We start from the raw sequence: 16,509 nt of genomic DNA, 5'->3' as shown, positions 1-16,509 counted from the left end.
ATTGATTTAATGACTAACTGATTATATGAAGAGTTTGGATATAACAATGCATTGCAGCAATATGCTCTTGCATCAATAAATCTAGATTCTGCTATATGTACTCAGATCTTCTTTTTTTCCAACTAGGTCTGCCCTGCATATTTTACATCTTTTGATTTTTTTTAATAATTTTTTTGCTACATATCCAGATATATATGTTAATTTACCTTTTTCAATGTCATTTAAATTTGGAAAATTGTTTATTTGATTTAGAATTATTATATTTTTAGCATCACTAACTGGTTCATGAGTTTTTGTTAAAAAAGCTTTTAAATTTGAAAATGAAGTTGAATGCTGAAGTTGAATGTGATGCTTCATAATTATTTATTATCAATGATTTAAAAGAATTTACAAAAGAATAGCAAGATGGATTGATATTCCTAATACCATGAGACCTAATGGATCCAAAGAAGTTCTCTAGAGGATCTTGATTTAAATTTCTTATTGCTAAAAATTTAAATCTATCTTTATTCAATTTGTTCCACAAATATTTTAGAGCTTTGATAGTGTGAATCCAGTTCTTTACAGAAGGAGGTTGACGATTACTATTTATAAATTTGAATGTTTCAAATACTTTTATTGCTTCTGTCCAAAAATGTTCATGTTCCGATCTATTAGTAACGGCTACTCTTAGTCCTTTTCCCCTTTCCGGTAACACTTTTGCTCCATTCACACTGTCAAAAACTTTGTCCATAAATAAAATAAACTCTGCAGTGTGAAGGGCTTCCTTTTGCATATCAGAACCTAAAATAGACAAGTACAAAATTAACACGTTTTTACAGAGTATAACAAGAATGAATGTTTTATTAATGTTTATAAAAAGAATGTTGCAAACACCATTTATTAACCAGTGGTCTTATAATAAAAAAATAATTCTAATGCACTAACCTATAGTGTTCTAAAAATATTTTCTTTTTAATACAATATTGAAAATGCATAAAATGTGCAAAACAAAAAAAAAAAAGAAATTGATATTTTCAAAAACAATTGTTAAATACGATTATTGTTTGCTTCCTGAAAAATTTTAAAATTGACGCTTACACAGGGAGCTATTCAAATAATCTTTTAAAAATAATTCAGACCATATGTTACTGGAAATGTAACATTTAAGGATATATTTTATTGTAAATTATCTTTTAATACCTAATTTTTTCGTTAAGTGACTTGCTTTTACTAGTAGTATATACTTACTGTGTGTTGCTAACATCTTCATTGCTGCAGCAACTCTTCCACTGAATATTTGTGCTGCGAATGAAACTTTCATTTTTTTTTTAATTTTTTACATGCGCTTCAGTGAGTTTATTGCACATTTTGTAATCATTATCATGATTCTCCATTGTATATAATTTTGTGATATGATCCCAACTGGCTATTTGGTGACCATATATCTATGAGAAAGAAACTCATGGATATGAGTTCACTAATATTCTGAAGGGATACCTATACCAGTAATGTTTACTTGTTTTGGTCCAGTCGTGAAATCCAATAAAATATACTGCTACAACTCCCAAAGGAACCTAAAATTTCAAAAACTGTTATTTCGAGGTAGTGACTCAACTTATTGACTACTCCGGACTTGTAAAATATGTGAAATAGTTAACTTTAAGTTATTTAAATTTTAATTTATTTATTATTAATCTAAAATAGTTATTTAACCAATCAAAACCAAAGCAATTTATTCAGTCTACACAGAATATAGCAAAACAAGTTGATTTAAGGTATAGACATAAAAAAAAATTTTGAAGTACAAAAACTAAATGTTAAAATGAAAATCTAAAAGCACAACTAGTGAAAACCATAACAACCCAAGATCAAAACCAAAAGTTAAAGGAGATATATTTTTTTTTAAGCCAGAAGTGGAACAGACGCCACACGTTGGGTCTAGCCAATTGAAACCTCTATACTTCGGGAGTATTGGATTTTAGGAAGCGTATAGCTTACAAATTTCAGAAGCACTGGAAGAGAGGTGATGCAAAATACTAAAGATATGGCTAAGCTCAGAGGAACAAATTTAAATAGCCAAAGAGACACTAAATCTCAAGTGAGGATTCGGGCTAGCTTCAATGCACTGAATCGTGGCTGAAATTTAGTAAAATAATCAACAACTACTAAAGCATATTGGGAACCTTTATAAGACCTAGGGTACGGACCAATGAGATCTAAGGTAGAAGTGAAATGGAAATCAATCTGTAGATAACTACCCATTAAACCTGGTTGAGGAAGATTTGTTGGTTTGCATGTAGCACAGATTTTGCATTTAGGCAATATAGCTACGTACAGTTTGACGCATCTTAGGCCAGTAATAAAGTTCAGATATTCGACGCAAAGTTTTGTAAAAACCAAATGAGCTGCCGCAGGATGGTCATGAAAGGTGGCCAAAACCTCTGCTCTATTAGGAGTTGGAACGACTATCTTCCAATCCGACATTCCAGTAAGGGCATCCATGGAACTTAAGACATGTTTATACAAAACACCATGTTCAACTTTAAAATCAGGAAATTTACCTGGTACATTCTGTACATCATACAACATTTTCCGATACCAGTCATCTGGTTGTAAGGAAGATAAGTCTAACAAATTAATATCATAAGTTCTAGAGAGTGCATCAGCGACTACTACACCTGAAGCTTTACGATGAACAATTTTATAATCGTATTGTGCCAATTTTAAAATCCACCTAGCCAAACGAGGAGATGGGTTCTTCATACTTTGTAACCACACCAAACTACTGTGGTCAGTTATGACCGTAAACGAACGACCTTCAAGAAAACATCTAAAATGTTCAATACCTGTAATTATAGCTAACAACTCCTTTTCAGTTGTAGTATAATTTTTCTGGACTTTATTTAATTTCCTGCTGGTGTAGGCTATAGGGTGTTCTTCTCCATCAACAATTTGATAGAGTACCCCACCAGATGCTGTGTTTGAACAATCAGTCATCAAATAGAAAGGCTTAGAGAAATCCGGTGCTACCATAACTGGGGAATTTGTGAGAGCCTCCTTGATTTTAATGAAAGCTTCATTAGCTTCAGGAGTCCACACAATATTTTGTCCCTTTTTCCTATTTTGAAGTAGATCAGTGATAGGGGACAACAAGGTAGAATAAGACTTGACAAATTTTTTGTAATAAACCACCATTCCTAACAATCGACGGACTTGAGTGGTATTTTTAGGCACTGGAAAATCACGAATAGCCGATACCTTATCAGGATCAGTATGGAGACCATGTGAATCTACAACATATCCCAAAAACTTAATAGACTCACGACAAAAGCTACTTTTATCTAAGTTAATAGTCAAATTTGCATCTTTTAAACGCTGAAACAACTGCTGCAATACAGAGATATGAGTTTCAAAATCAGGAGTAATAACAGGAATATCATCAAGATAATACTGACAAAAAGGATCTCAAGCAGGACCAATTACCAAATCCATTAACCGACACATAGTCTGCGGAGCAGACACAAGACCAAAAGGCATTGTAGTGAACTGATACAATCCTTTTCCATTGACTGCAAAAGCAGTGAGCTTCTTACTCCCTTCGCTCAGTGGAATCTGTAAAAATGCTTTCTTCAACTCAATAGATGAAATGAATTTAGCGTTTTGTAACTTACTCAGGATGATATCTATACGAGGTATAGGATACGCATCTCTGTTCATGGTTATACTGTTAAGTTTACGTCCGTCAAAACAGACACGAAAAGTCCAGTCTTTCTTTTTTGTCAACCACAAAAGGCTACAAAAAGAAGAAGTACTGGGCTCAATAATACCTAACTTTAGCATTTCATCTACCTCCTTTACTAGGCTTTCATGCCAGGCTTGAGTCAAGGGATATTGATATTGCCTGAAGGGCTTGGACGAACCCACATCAATGTGATGTTCGATGAGATGAGTTTTACCCAACTTATTTTTCGAAGAGATAGAAGAGAATGATTTGATAACATTATTTAACTGCTCTACTTCACGAGCATTCAGTCTACTCATATCTTTAACTACATTGACACAAGAGATATTAAACGAAGAGACAGATATCATTGTACGAGACGCACAATAAAGCCTCGATGGTTAGCGGACTGTATACTTAATTAATTGAAATAAGACTCACGAAACTTACTGTAGTTACACCTTTATTTAATTTAGACTATTCACCATTCACTTATGATAATTAGATGGCTATAAGCCAGAGCTAATACAATATTTACTAGTTCAATAATAATAATAATTAGATGGCAACAAGCCAGAGCTAATGTATGTTTTTACTTTTTATAAAACTACAACTAAAAAAAATGGCGTTATGCGTAATGAATGCACTGGCGCAGAATGTCACTTGTCACTTTTTGGTGGTGGCAGGGAGAAACACTGTCACTTCCGACCGAACACACCCGAACCTACAAAGCGTCCCAATAATTTTGCATAGGTGTTGGATATTGTTTCCAACATGCTGGGGGCCAGAGCATTTCATGTGAAATCTTACAAATATAGCTACTATCTAAAATACTAGTTATACTACTTCTTACACTAAATTAATTTTATTTACATTATTTACAATTATTCATAGAATGGCAATACTGCCACCTTTGTGACTGATCTTACATAGGTCCCATTTTTGGTTTTAACTTCAACAACCCTAACCATTTTATCCTTTCCAGGGATAACCTTGGTGATACGTGCAAGTGCCCATTTAAATGATGGAATATTGTCTTCTTTTAGTAAGACTAACATATCTTCCTTTAAATTAGGTAGTTTATTTTTCCATTTTGGCCTATTTTGCAACTGTGTTAAATAGTCTTGATGCCACTTTTTCCAAAAGTGCTGTTGCATTTGAGTACAGAGATTCCAAAATTTTATACGATTTTTTGGAACTTCGGTAATATCAGGTTCTGGAAAGCTGGTTATGGGGGCTCCTATAAGAAAATGTCCTGGTGTTAAATATTCCAGATTTGTTGGATCTTGTGACATAGCCATAAGTGGTCTTGAATTCAAGATACCTTCCACTTGTACAATTAATGTATTAAATTGCTCATATGTGAGCTCATTTGTGCCCATGACTCTTTTTATGTGGTATTTGGCACTTTTTACTCCAGCCTCCCACAAACCACCAAAAACTGGGGATTAACTGGGAATAAAACTAAATTTAATTTTTTCATTTAAACCGACATTTTCTATTTTTACTGATTGATTATAAAAGTTATTAATTTGATTGTTAGCACCCTTGAACGTGGATCCATTATCACAATATACGTTCAAAGGCTTCCCACGGCGAGAAATAAAGCGCTTAAATGCTGCTAAAAAAGTTTCAGTAGTAAGGTCTGATAATAGTTCCATGTGGATAGCTTTTACAGAAAAGCACACAAAAAGAGCTATATAGGCTTTTGTGCTTATTGATTTTCTTATTCTCGATTGCTTGACGAGAAAAGGGCCACAAAAGTCTATTCCCACATTTTGAAATACTCTAGCAGCACAAACTCTTGTTTCTGGTAGAGATCCCATTAATTGTTCAGAACATTTTGCTTTAAATTTGAAGCATATTACACACTTTTTAGTAATTTTTTTTACTTCTCGGTTTCCATTTATTAACCAATAATTTAAATTTAATGAACTTAGCACTTGCCTGGGACCAGCATGAAGTAATTTCAAATGTTCATGCCTTATTATGAGATCTGTAACATGACTAGCCTTTGGCAAAATTATTGGATGCTTTTGAGTATATAAGATGTTAGAATTATGTAATCTACCACCTACTCTTAAAAGCCCATCACCATCAACAAAAGGAGACAGCGTACTTAATGGTGATTTTAAAACTATATTTGATATAAGATCTTTAATTTCCTGAGAAAAATGATAATATTGTTGACACTTTATAATTACCTTTAAAGAATTATCTAACTCTAGCAAATTTAAATTACCAGAAAATTTTTCTGTGCCTTTCAATTTACTTAGAGAATTATTTTTAAATCATAGAATGTATGCTGTAATTCTTTGCAGTTTAGTTATATTGGAGTATTTTTTAAAGAATGTATTTTCCTTTGTTTGTATAACATGTACACTAACTTTTTGTTCAGGCATTGGATAAGGAAATTGAACAGGTAGCTCATTATGAGCAAAATTTTTGTCCAACAGCATTTTTGGACCAGTAAACCATAAGGGATGCAACTCAATATCATTAGGCTCCAAGCCTCTAGAAAGGCAGTCTGCTGGGTTTTCTTTGCTATTAATATAAAGCCATTTAAAGTTTGTGGACATGTTTTGAATTTTTAAAACACGATTAGCTACATAAGGAGTTAATTTGACAGGTTCGGTTTTTAACCAAGCCAATACTATATTTGAGTCACAATAAAGAAAAATCTTTTTAATATTTGCTTTTAACAAATTATGAATTTTAAAAGTTAAATTAGTTAACAACAAGGCACCATTTAGCTCTAGTTTAGGTATAGTTAACTTTTTATTTATTGGAACGATTCTAGACTTTGAGCAAATTAAATTAACATTAACTGTGTCATTACAAATAGTTCGAGCATAAAGTGCTGCTCCATATGCTTGCATTGATGAATCACAGTACCCTACAAGTTCAATACTTTCAGCATCAGTAAAGGCTAATTTCTTGGAATTTTTAAAACTGGCATATTTATTAGACCAGTAATAAAATTTTTCCAAATTTCCTGCAAATCATTAGGCAGTACCTCATCCCATTTAATTTTACGAAGCCAAATTGTCTGCATTATAACTTTTGCTTTGACTAACACTGGACCTGCTAATCCTAAAGGATCATAAAATTTTGATATAAAGCTTAATACCTGTCTTTTTGTTAGACAGTCATTGATATTAATTTTTGGCGATGACAGTTTAAAATTATCAGTAATGGTATCATATGATAAACCTAATGTTTTTACAACAAAGTTGATTTTATTTATGTCAATTTCATCAAAATGTTGATTTTCTTTGGGGATATCACTTATTATTCTTGGATCGTTTGAACACCACTTGTGCAAGGAAAATGACCTTAGTTGCAAAAGATAAATTAGTTCATTTTTAAGTTTCTTTGCTTCTTCTATAGTATCACTTCCTGCTAGGATGTCATCTACATAGGTATTATTTATTAATGCTTTAGCTGCCAAAGGAAAATTTTGTCCTTCTGTATTGGCTAGTTCGACTAAACATCTAGTAGCTAGAAACGATGAGCTTCGTAACCCATATGTTATTGTTTGCAACTGGATACACTTTAGCTCACTATGTGGTTCTCTCCATAATATATTTAAATATCTTCTGTCTTCAGGGTGAATAAGTATCATTCTAAACATTTGTTTAATATCAGTAGATATAATATATTTATAAATTCTAAATAGGATTAATATATCAAATAGTTCATTTTGTACAACAGCACCATTATATAGAAAATCATTTAAGCACTTTTTGCTCTTAGATTTAATACTACCGTCAAAAACTATTCTTAATTTTGTAGTCTTCTTATCCTCTCTTATTACTGGATGGTGAGCCATAAAATAAACCTCGCCATTATTTAAAATTTTTGGATCATAATGAACAATTTTAGCATGACCAAGTTGAATATATTCATCTATGAATTTTTTATAATCAAAGTATAGAGTTGGGTTTAGAACAAACCTTTTCTCTAAGTTTTCAAATCTCTTAAGAGCTACAGCAAAAGAGTTACCTAAATTAATATTTTCTTGTTTTAGAGGCAGATTAACTTGATATTTGTTTTCGATTATTTTTATTGAATTTTGAAAACTAGCCTCACAAGCTTCCTGATCACTTGTAAATTCTAAGAATACTTCAGGAACCTTTTCCATTTCCCAAAATTGAGAGATGGCAGTGTCTAAATCACTATAAGTTGTATGCATGCATACAATATTTAAATTTGAGAACTGGTTGGTTGATACAGATCCACTAACAATAAAACCTAAAAGAGTATTTTGAAGTATTAGTTCTTGGCAGTTTATTTTTTCTGCGAGAAAATATTTTAAACACAACATCAGCTCCTAGTAGTAGACTGATTTCACCGCTTTGATTAAAAGTGTCATCAGACAATTGAACAAATTCTGGTATTTTAGATGTATTAAAACTAAACCTGGGTAGATTCCCTGTTATTATATCCACTACAGAACATTTTATATTTGTACTGAAGTCATATATACATGATTCTATATTCAAATCAACTGCCTTTTGGATTCTTGTGCTATTTTGTGAAATCCCTACAATATCTAAATAATTATTGTATGTCTTTAGGTTTAACCTTTTTACTAAACTATTTGTTACCAAAGAAACCTGTGAGCCTGTATCGACCAAACCTCTGACAATCAAGTTGTGACCTGATGCTGTTCTAACCTTTACCTTTACAGTAGGTAAGATTGTATTTGCTCGATTTTTATAAATCGAATTAAAATTTACTACAGCATCGTATTGCGATGAAGTGCTTGCATCTTGATTAGATTGAGCAATATTAGAACTTACTGCCACTTTTTCTAAGTGCAGTAATGAATTGTGTCCTTTGTGACAGGTTTGGCATTTTAAATTTAACCTACATTTATCAGTATGGCTGTTTAAACATAGTTTGTTTCTATCAACAAAGGAAATTCTTTCATTGACTGAAAGGACTTTAAATTTTTTGCAACTATAAAGTTTATGTCCATTGATGGAACAGTGTTGACATTTAACATTACTTTGTGATTTGGTTACTAAGTGTGTAAGTTGTTTATTTTCCTTCAACTTTGTTTCAGATGTACTATTAGTGGCTTCAAGAGCCATTGCCCTATTTTCGAGATATTTTAGAAATCCATTTAATGATGGTAAACTTGAACTATCTCTATCAATTTGATATGACCTATTCGTAAACTGATCTATTTTTCTAGACAGTATACAGACTAAAAGCATATCCCAGCTTGATTAAGATTTTTTAAGGCACCAATTTGTTGTTTGACCTTACTTATAAATTCTCGTAATGAACTAGCAGTTCCTTTTTGCATGGCAGGTATATCAAGAACTTGGTAAATATGTGAATTAATAATCATAGTTTCATTATTGTATCTGTTATTTAAAATTTGTAAAGCTTCATTGTATGAATCATTCACTAATGGCAGATTATTTATTAAGCTGAGGGCTTCATGTGTTAAATAATTTTTTAGATAAAATAATTTTTCTACGCTTTTTAAATTTATATTTTTGTCTATAACTGCTGTAAATATATCTATAAATGATTTATATTTAGTTAAATCTTTCCCATCAAATGTGGGAATTTCAATTGAAGGTAATTTAGTGGTACTGGTTGCATGATGCTGTGGCATATTATGAACTAAAGGCACTGTGATTTTATTGTTTTTCATGGATGTAACTCCTTGGATGGTTGCCAATAGATCTACATATTCAGCTTCTATGTCATCAATATCATCATCAAAATTTTCATCTAAATGAGCAATTTCTGTATTTAAATCAGTTATAGTTTTAAATGATTCACATAACATGTCTTTTCTAATAGAAAATAGATCATCCTTTTTTGAACTTTCTGGATCATCTTTATGTTCACTAATAAATCTTTTTACCCGACTTATAGTGCTTACCGCTTGCCTTTTCCTTGTTATCAGTTTTTCCAAATCCTTTTTAGACATATTTAAAGGCTTTGTTAAGTTAAGTGACAAAGTATTTTTAATATAAAAATGTATCTATGAGATTCTGAAACACTGATAAAAAAAAGAAAAACGGTCGTTAAAGTAAACAATTACCTTTAAAATATTAATTAAACATAACACACAAGACAATACATACAAAAATAGGACCAAATACCTATACTTATATTTTTAAAAACAGAAATCAAAGTAAATATTTGTTACTTAATAGGGTTATGTCCAATAAATTGTTAATTTTTGACGTAATGAAACGGTGAATGTCAACGCGAACACAGAGCACAGAAATCCAAGTTGGTGTCTCGGCGTTCCTTGGCTCGATGATTGTCATAAAGGGAAGAGAGCAGTCTTACTTACGGTTTCGTTCCGTGTTCTATTTATTGACATTAGAGCTGGCAGCCTGGCATGGCAGCAAACTTCAGCTTGGACGCTAAATTTGGCGGGCTCCTTTTTTAATGTTTCAGGAAATATGAGAATTTACCTTCAGTTTCGGGCTCCCAAAATTCTGGATTCCACATCTGTGTCGATGGACCATAATTTATGTACGAGACGCACAATAAAGCCTCGATGGTTAGCGGACTGTATACTTAATTAATTGAAATAAGACTCACGAAACTTACTGTAGTTACACCTTTATTTAATTTAGACTATTCACCATTCACTTATGATAATTAGATGGCTATAAGCCAGAGCTAATACAATATTTACTAGTTCAATAATAATAATAATTAGATGGCAACAAGCCAGAGCTAATGTATGTTTTTACTTTTTATAAAACTACAACTAAAAAAAATGGCGTTATGCATAATGAATGCACCAGTGTTCCCAAACTTAAAAAAATAAGATCGGTAGAATGTGTTAAAAAAATCGGTAGATTGTGGTGTAAAATCGGTAGATTTTTCAAAATATACTATTTTGTTTAAATTTCATAATGTTTTGCAATTCGTTTATTTAAGAAAAAATAAAATATGTTTATTCATCTAAATCTAATAAAATAAAAAAATGAGAACCGAGATACTAAACTTAAAACGAGAGGTTGGCACTGCTGGCACGTTGGCAGTAACATCCAACAGTAACGAAGTGGGAAATACGAAGTTGTCACATTTATATTGGGTACATATACTACATAAATATTAAGGTCTGGATTCTACTAAGTAGACGAGAGAAAAAAAAAAGAGGACTTAAAAAACTTTATTTGTCATGTTTATTTTAAACCATATAATATAATCTCAAACTAAATGAAATATTGAAATAGACACCTGCTACTTGTTTCACCTAGGTTTGAATCACTTTCAGAACTTGACGACATAACTATTAAATTATTGTTACGCGTACAATAAAAAATTACGCTACTAATACAATAACACGACGTTACGAGTTACGACTTCACAAACCTCAACTGACTGAAATTTAAATCTTTAAATGAGTCTGTGACTAGGAATCGAATACTTATCCGAGAAACGAAAACTCAAGTATAAAACCTTTTTACAAGGAAATATTATTCAACAAACAAACTACCGAGTTTTTATGTGAGGTGCACTCGGAAGCTTAGATTAACTAGGTATGCGTTGTTCCGTTCCTAACTTGACAAATTCCCAGAACCAAGCGGTCGGGATCACAATGGATTTGGATTCATTTATTGCATTATTAGCTTTTATGACATCGTGTACTTTGTAAAGTACCGCTTAGGTATCATTTAAGAATAAATTTTTGAATGTTTTCACACGTTTACGTGAATACACAAAAATGCTCAATGCAAATTACACGTATCGGAAGAAAAATTGTTTTGTCTCTTACATATTTCTTCTCAAATTTAAGAATAAGTAAAAATTTCTATCTGAATATAAAAATCGGTAGAATTTAAGCCTGTGTCGGTAGATCGGTAGAAATACGTCGAAATCGGTACATCTACCGATTTATCGGTAGGTTTGGGAACACTGGAATGCACTGGCGCAGAATGTCACTTGTCACTTTTTGGTGGTGGCAGCACCGAACAACCCGAAGGTACACTCGACTCGGCGGGAATTGTTCGCGCATCTGGTTTGCTCATTGTCAGCGGCCATGTTTTAGTTTTCAGTCACGTCGTTGACACGATTATTTTGTGTTTGTTGTTGTCAGATCTAGAGGTGGTTGATCCAAGTATTTTTGTGGATCAGGTCAAACTGATACGCGTAAACAAAAATACCTGCTAAAAAATACTGGTTTGGAAATCAGTTTGTTATCATTCGTTTATTATACATCTAAGCATAACGATAACATTATTTGTATTTTGTTAGATTTCTTTATAGTTATTAAAATGACTGTTTTACTTCAAATACTTAAATTACTGTTATTCAGAGATTGCATAAAAAGTTCATAAAAAATGGCGATAGTCTTGCCTACTTCACACCAATTGCCGTCTGTTGATATTTCTCTAAAGCTTTGTAAACATTAAGAAATGCACGAGAATAATTAAGGACGTACCTGTTACTGAGTCTGTGTCTTTATCTGTCGGCATGTTATTAATTTTTGCTCGGGCGCCAGTTTGAGACGGGTAGCTCTTTCGGGGCGACAGACTCAGTAAAACACAGGTTTGAAGTAAAAATAAATCTATTAATTTAGTATATCTACAATAAATAAAAATAAAAGGAATTCTACGTTGTATACTTATACAATGAATGAAACTAAAACGAATTCTACTGGATCCCGTGATGAACGAAGTCCTCGGCAAACGTTTATAAAAGAAAAGAAATTAATTAGTACTACTAATAAGAAACGAAATGGGGGAAATCGATCGCGCGCAGATTTATACTCGCTTTCGCTTCAATTCAGCGAAAGCTCCGAATATGCTCGCAAAACAAAATATTTAGCTGTGCAGACCCATGGCAATGTTCAATACACAATGCCGACGGGTTCCGCTTGGCTAAGGACAGAATATGATCCTCAATACGGAAATCTCTCTGTCCCGGTTGGTTCTGTGCAGATCCGCGGTAATGCTCAATACGCAACACCGATGGGTTCCGCTTGGTTAGGGACAGAGTACGATCCTCAATACGGAACTCTCTCTGTCCAGAATGGCTCGCAGGTTCACTACACCGGCGAGTCAGGGAGCCTAGAGCGCTAGCTATAAGACTGTCTAATTCCGCTATTCACACGCCTTAAATAGCCGTTTGAATCCCACTACGCCGTCACGTTGTAGAAGTGGATGCGCAAATATTGACACTCCCACGGTTCGAACTGTTAAACGATCAGAGCATCGTTACACAATTAGTCGTCACTTACGACAGGCAGGGCCTTCTTGCCTCGGCCGTATTCTTATCTCTGCAAGCCGAACGGACACACACACACTCACACACACACGCACGCACACACGCACACACACGCACACACACACACACAAATACACTCTTCACCTCTCGACTCCTACCCATTAGTCGCCACTTACGACAGGCAGGGCCTTCTTGCCTCGGCCGTATTCTTATCTCTGCAAGCCGAACGGACACACACACACTTACACACACACGCACGCACACACGCACACACACGCACACACGCACACACACACATACACTCTTCACCTCTCGACTCCTACCTATTAGTCGCCTCTTACGATAGGCAGGGCCTTCTTGCCTCGGTGTTGCTCTTATCTCTGCAAGCCGAACTAACACACACACATACTCACACACGCACACACACGCACACACGCATACACACATACACCCTTCACCTCTCGACTCCTACTTATTAGTCGCCCCTTACAAGAGGCAGGGCCTTCGTGCCTCGGCCGTATTCTTATCTCTGCAAGCCAAACAGACACACACACATACACTCTTCACCTCTCGACTCCTACCCATTAGTCGCCTCTTAACGACAGGCAGTGCCTTCTTGCCACGGCCGTGTTCTCATCTCTGCGAGCCGACTGGACACACACACTCACACACACAAATACACACACACTCACACACGCACACACACGCACACACGCACACTCACACACACATACACTCTTCACCTCTCGACTCCTACCCATTAGTCGCCTCTTACGACAGGCAGGGCCTTCTTGCCTCGGCCGTGTTCTCTGCAAGACGAACGGACACACACACATACTCACACACGTACACACGCACGCACACACGCACACACACATACACTCACACACACACAAACACGCACACACGCACACACATACATTCTTCACCTCTCGACTCCTACCTATTAGTCGCCTCTTACGACAGGCAGGGCCTTCTTGCCTTGGCCGTGTTCTCTGCAAGACGAACGGACACACACAAACATACTCACACACGTACACACGCACGCACACACGCACACACACATACACTCACACACACAAACACGCACACACGCACACACATACATTCTTCACCTCTCGACTCCTACCTATTAGTCGCCTCTTAAGACAGGCAGGGCCTTCTTGCCACGGACGTATACCTATCTCTGCGAGCCGTACGGACACACACACACACACACTAGCACACACACACACACACACACATACACTCTTCACCTCTCGACTCCTACCCATTAGTCGCTCCTCACAGCAAGCATGGCCTTCTTGCCACGGACGTATTCTTATCTCTGCGAGCCGAAGGGATACACACACACATACACACACACATACACACACACATACTCACACACACACGCACACACACACAAACACTCTTCACCTCTTGACTCCTACCTATTAGTCGCCTCTTACGATAGGCAGGGCCTTCTTGCCTCGGTCGTGCTCTTATCTCTGCAAGCCAAACGGACACACACACGTGCACACACACTCTCACACGCACACACACGCACATACGCACACACATATATACTCTTCACCACTCGACTCCTACCCATTAGTCGCCTCTTACGACAGGCAGGGCCTTCTTGCCACGGCCGTGTTCTTATCTCTGCAAGCCGACTGGACACACACTCACACACACAAATACACACACACTCACACACGCACACACACGCACACACGCACACTCTTACACACATACACTCTTCACCTCTCGACTCCTACCCATTAGTCACCTCTTACGACAGGCAGGGCCTTCTTGCCTCGGCCGTGTTCTCTGCAAGACGAACGGACACACACACATACTCACACACGTACACACGCACGCACACACGCACACACACATACACTCACACACACACAAACACGCACACACGCACACACATACATTCTTCACCTCTCGACTCCTACCTATTAGTCGCCTCTTACGACAGGCAGGGCCTTCTTGCCTTGGCCGTGTTCTCTGCAAGACGAACGGACACACACAAACATACTCACACACGTACACACGCACGCACACACGCACACACACATACACTCACACACACAAACACGCACACACGCACACACATACATTCTTCACCTCTCGACTCCTACCTATTAGTCGCCTCTTAAGACAGGCAGGGCCTTCTTGCCACGGACGTATACCTATCTCTGCGAGCCGTACGGACACACACACACACACACTTGCACACACACACACACACACACACACATACACTCTTCACCTCTCGACTCCTACCCATTAGTCGCTCCTCACAGCAAGCATGGCCTTCTTGCCACGGACGTATTCTTATCTCTGCGAGCCGAAGGGATACACACACATACACACACACATACACACACACATACTCACACACACACGCACACACACACAAACACTCTTCACCTCTTGACTCCTACCTATTAGTCGCCTCTTACGATAGGCAGGGCCTTCTTGCCTCGGTCGTGCTCTTATCTCTGCAAGCCAAACGGACACACACACGTGCACACACACTCTCACACGCACACACACGCACATACGCACACACATATATACTCTTCACCACTCGACTCCTACCCATTAGTCGCCTCTTACGACAGGCAGGGCCTTCTTGCCACGGCCGTGTTCTTATCTCTGCAAGCCGACTGGACACACACACTCACACACACAAATACACACACACTCACACACGCACACACACGCACACTCACACACACATACACTCTTCACCTCTCGACTCCTACCCATTAGTCGCCTCTTACGACAGGCAGGGCCTTCTTGCCACGGCCGTGTTCTTATCTCTGCGAGCCAACTGGACACACACACACTCACACACACAAATACACACACACACTCACACACGCACACACACGCACACTCACACACACATACACTCTTCACCTCTCGACTCCTACCCATTAGTCGCCTCTTACGACAAGCAGGGCCTTCTTGCCACGGCCGTGTTCTTATCTCTGCGAGCCGATTGGACACACACACACACTCACACACGCACACACACGCACACACGCACTTACACACATACACTCTTCACCTCTCGACTCCTACGCATTAGTCGCCGCTTACGACAGGCAGGGCCTTCTTGTCACCACCGTGTCCTTATCACTGCGAGCTGACCGGACACACACACTCACACACGCACACACACACACGCACACACGCACACACACACATACACTCTTCACCTCTCGACTCCTACCAATTAGTCGCCACTTACGACAGGCAGGGCCTTCTTGCCTCGGCCGTATTCTTATCTCTGCAAGCCGAACGGACACATACACACTCTAACACACAAGCACGCACACACGCACACACACAAAAACACTTTTCACCTCTCGACTCCTACCCATTAGTTGCCTCTTACGACAGGCATGGCCTTCTTGCCTCGGCCGTATTCTAATCTCTGCGAGCCGAATGGACACACACATACATACACACACACACTTACACACGCACAAACACACACACACCCACACACGCACACACACACACACACACACACATACACTATTCACCTTTCGACTACTACCTATTAGTCGCCCCTTACA

General features: G+C 37.0%; 1 long non-coding RNA gene across 1 annotated transcript; it reads right to left on the bottom strand.

The window, feature by feature from the left end:
* Positions 1-646: 646 nt before the first annotated feature.
* LOC140431455 (uncharacterized) lies at positions 647-10,471 on the bottom strand. Its single transcript, XR_011949680.1, has 3 exons — positions 9,774-10,471; positions 1,231-1,556; positions 647-783 (listed from the first exon to the last, which is right to left on the bottom strand). It is a non-coding gene; the product is annotated as an uncharacterized lncRNA (long non-coding RNA).
* Between the last annotated feature and the right edge of the window lie 6,038 nt (positions 10,472-16,509).

This window comes from Diabrotica undecimpunctata, unplaced genomic scaffold, assembly GCF_040954645.1.
Source record: "Diabrotica undecimpunctata isolate CICGRU unplaced genomic scaffold, icDiaUnde3 ctg00000964.1, whole genome shotgun sequence".
Taxonomy (NCBI): domain Eukaryota; kingdom Metazoa; phylum Arthropoda; class Insecta; order Coleoptera; family Chrysomelidae; genus Diabrotica; species Diabrotica undecimpunctata.
Note: the sequence above shows the minus strand (reverse complement) of the source record. Positions and strands in the feature narration are given on the sequence as shown.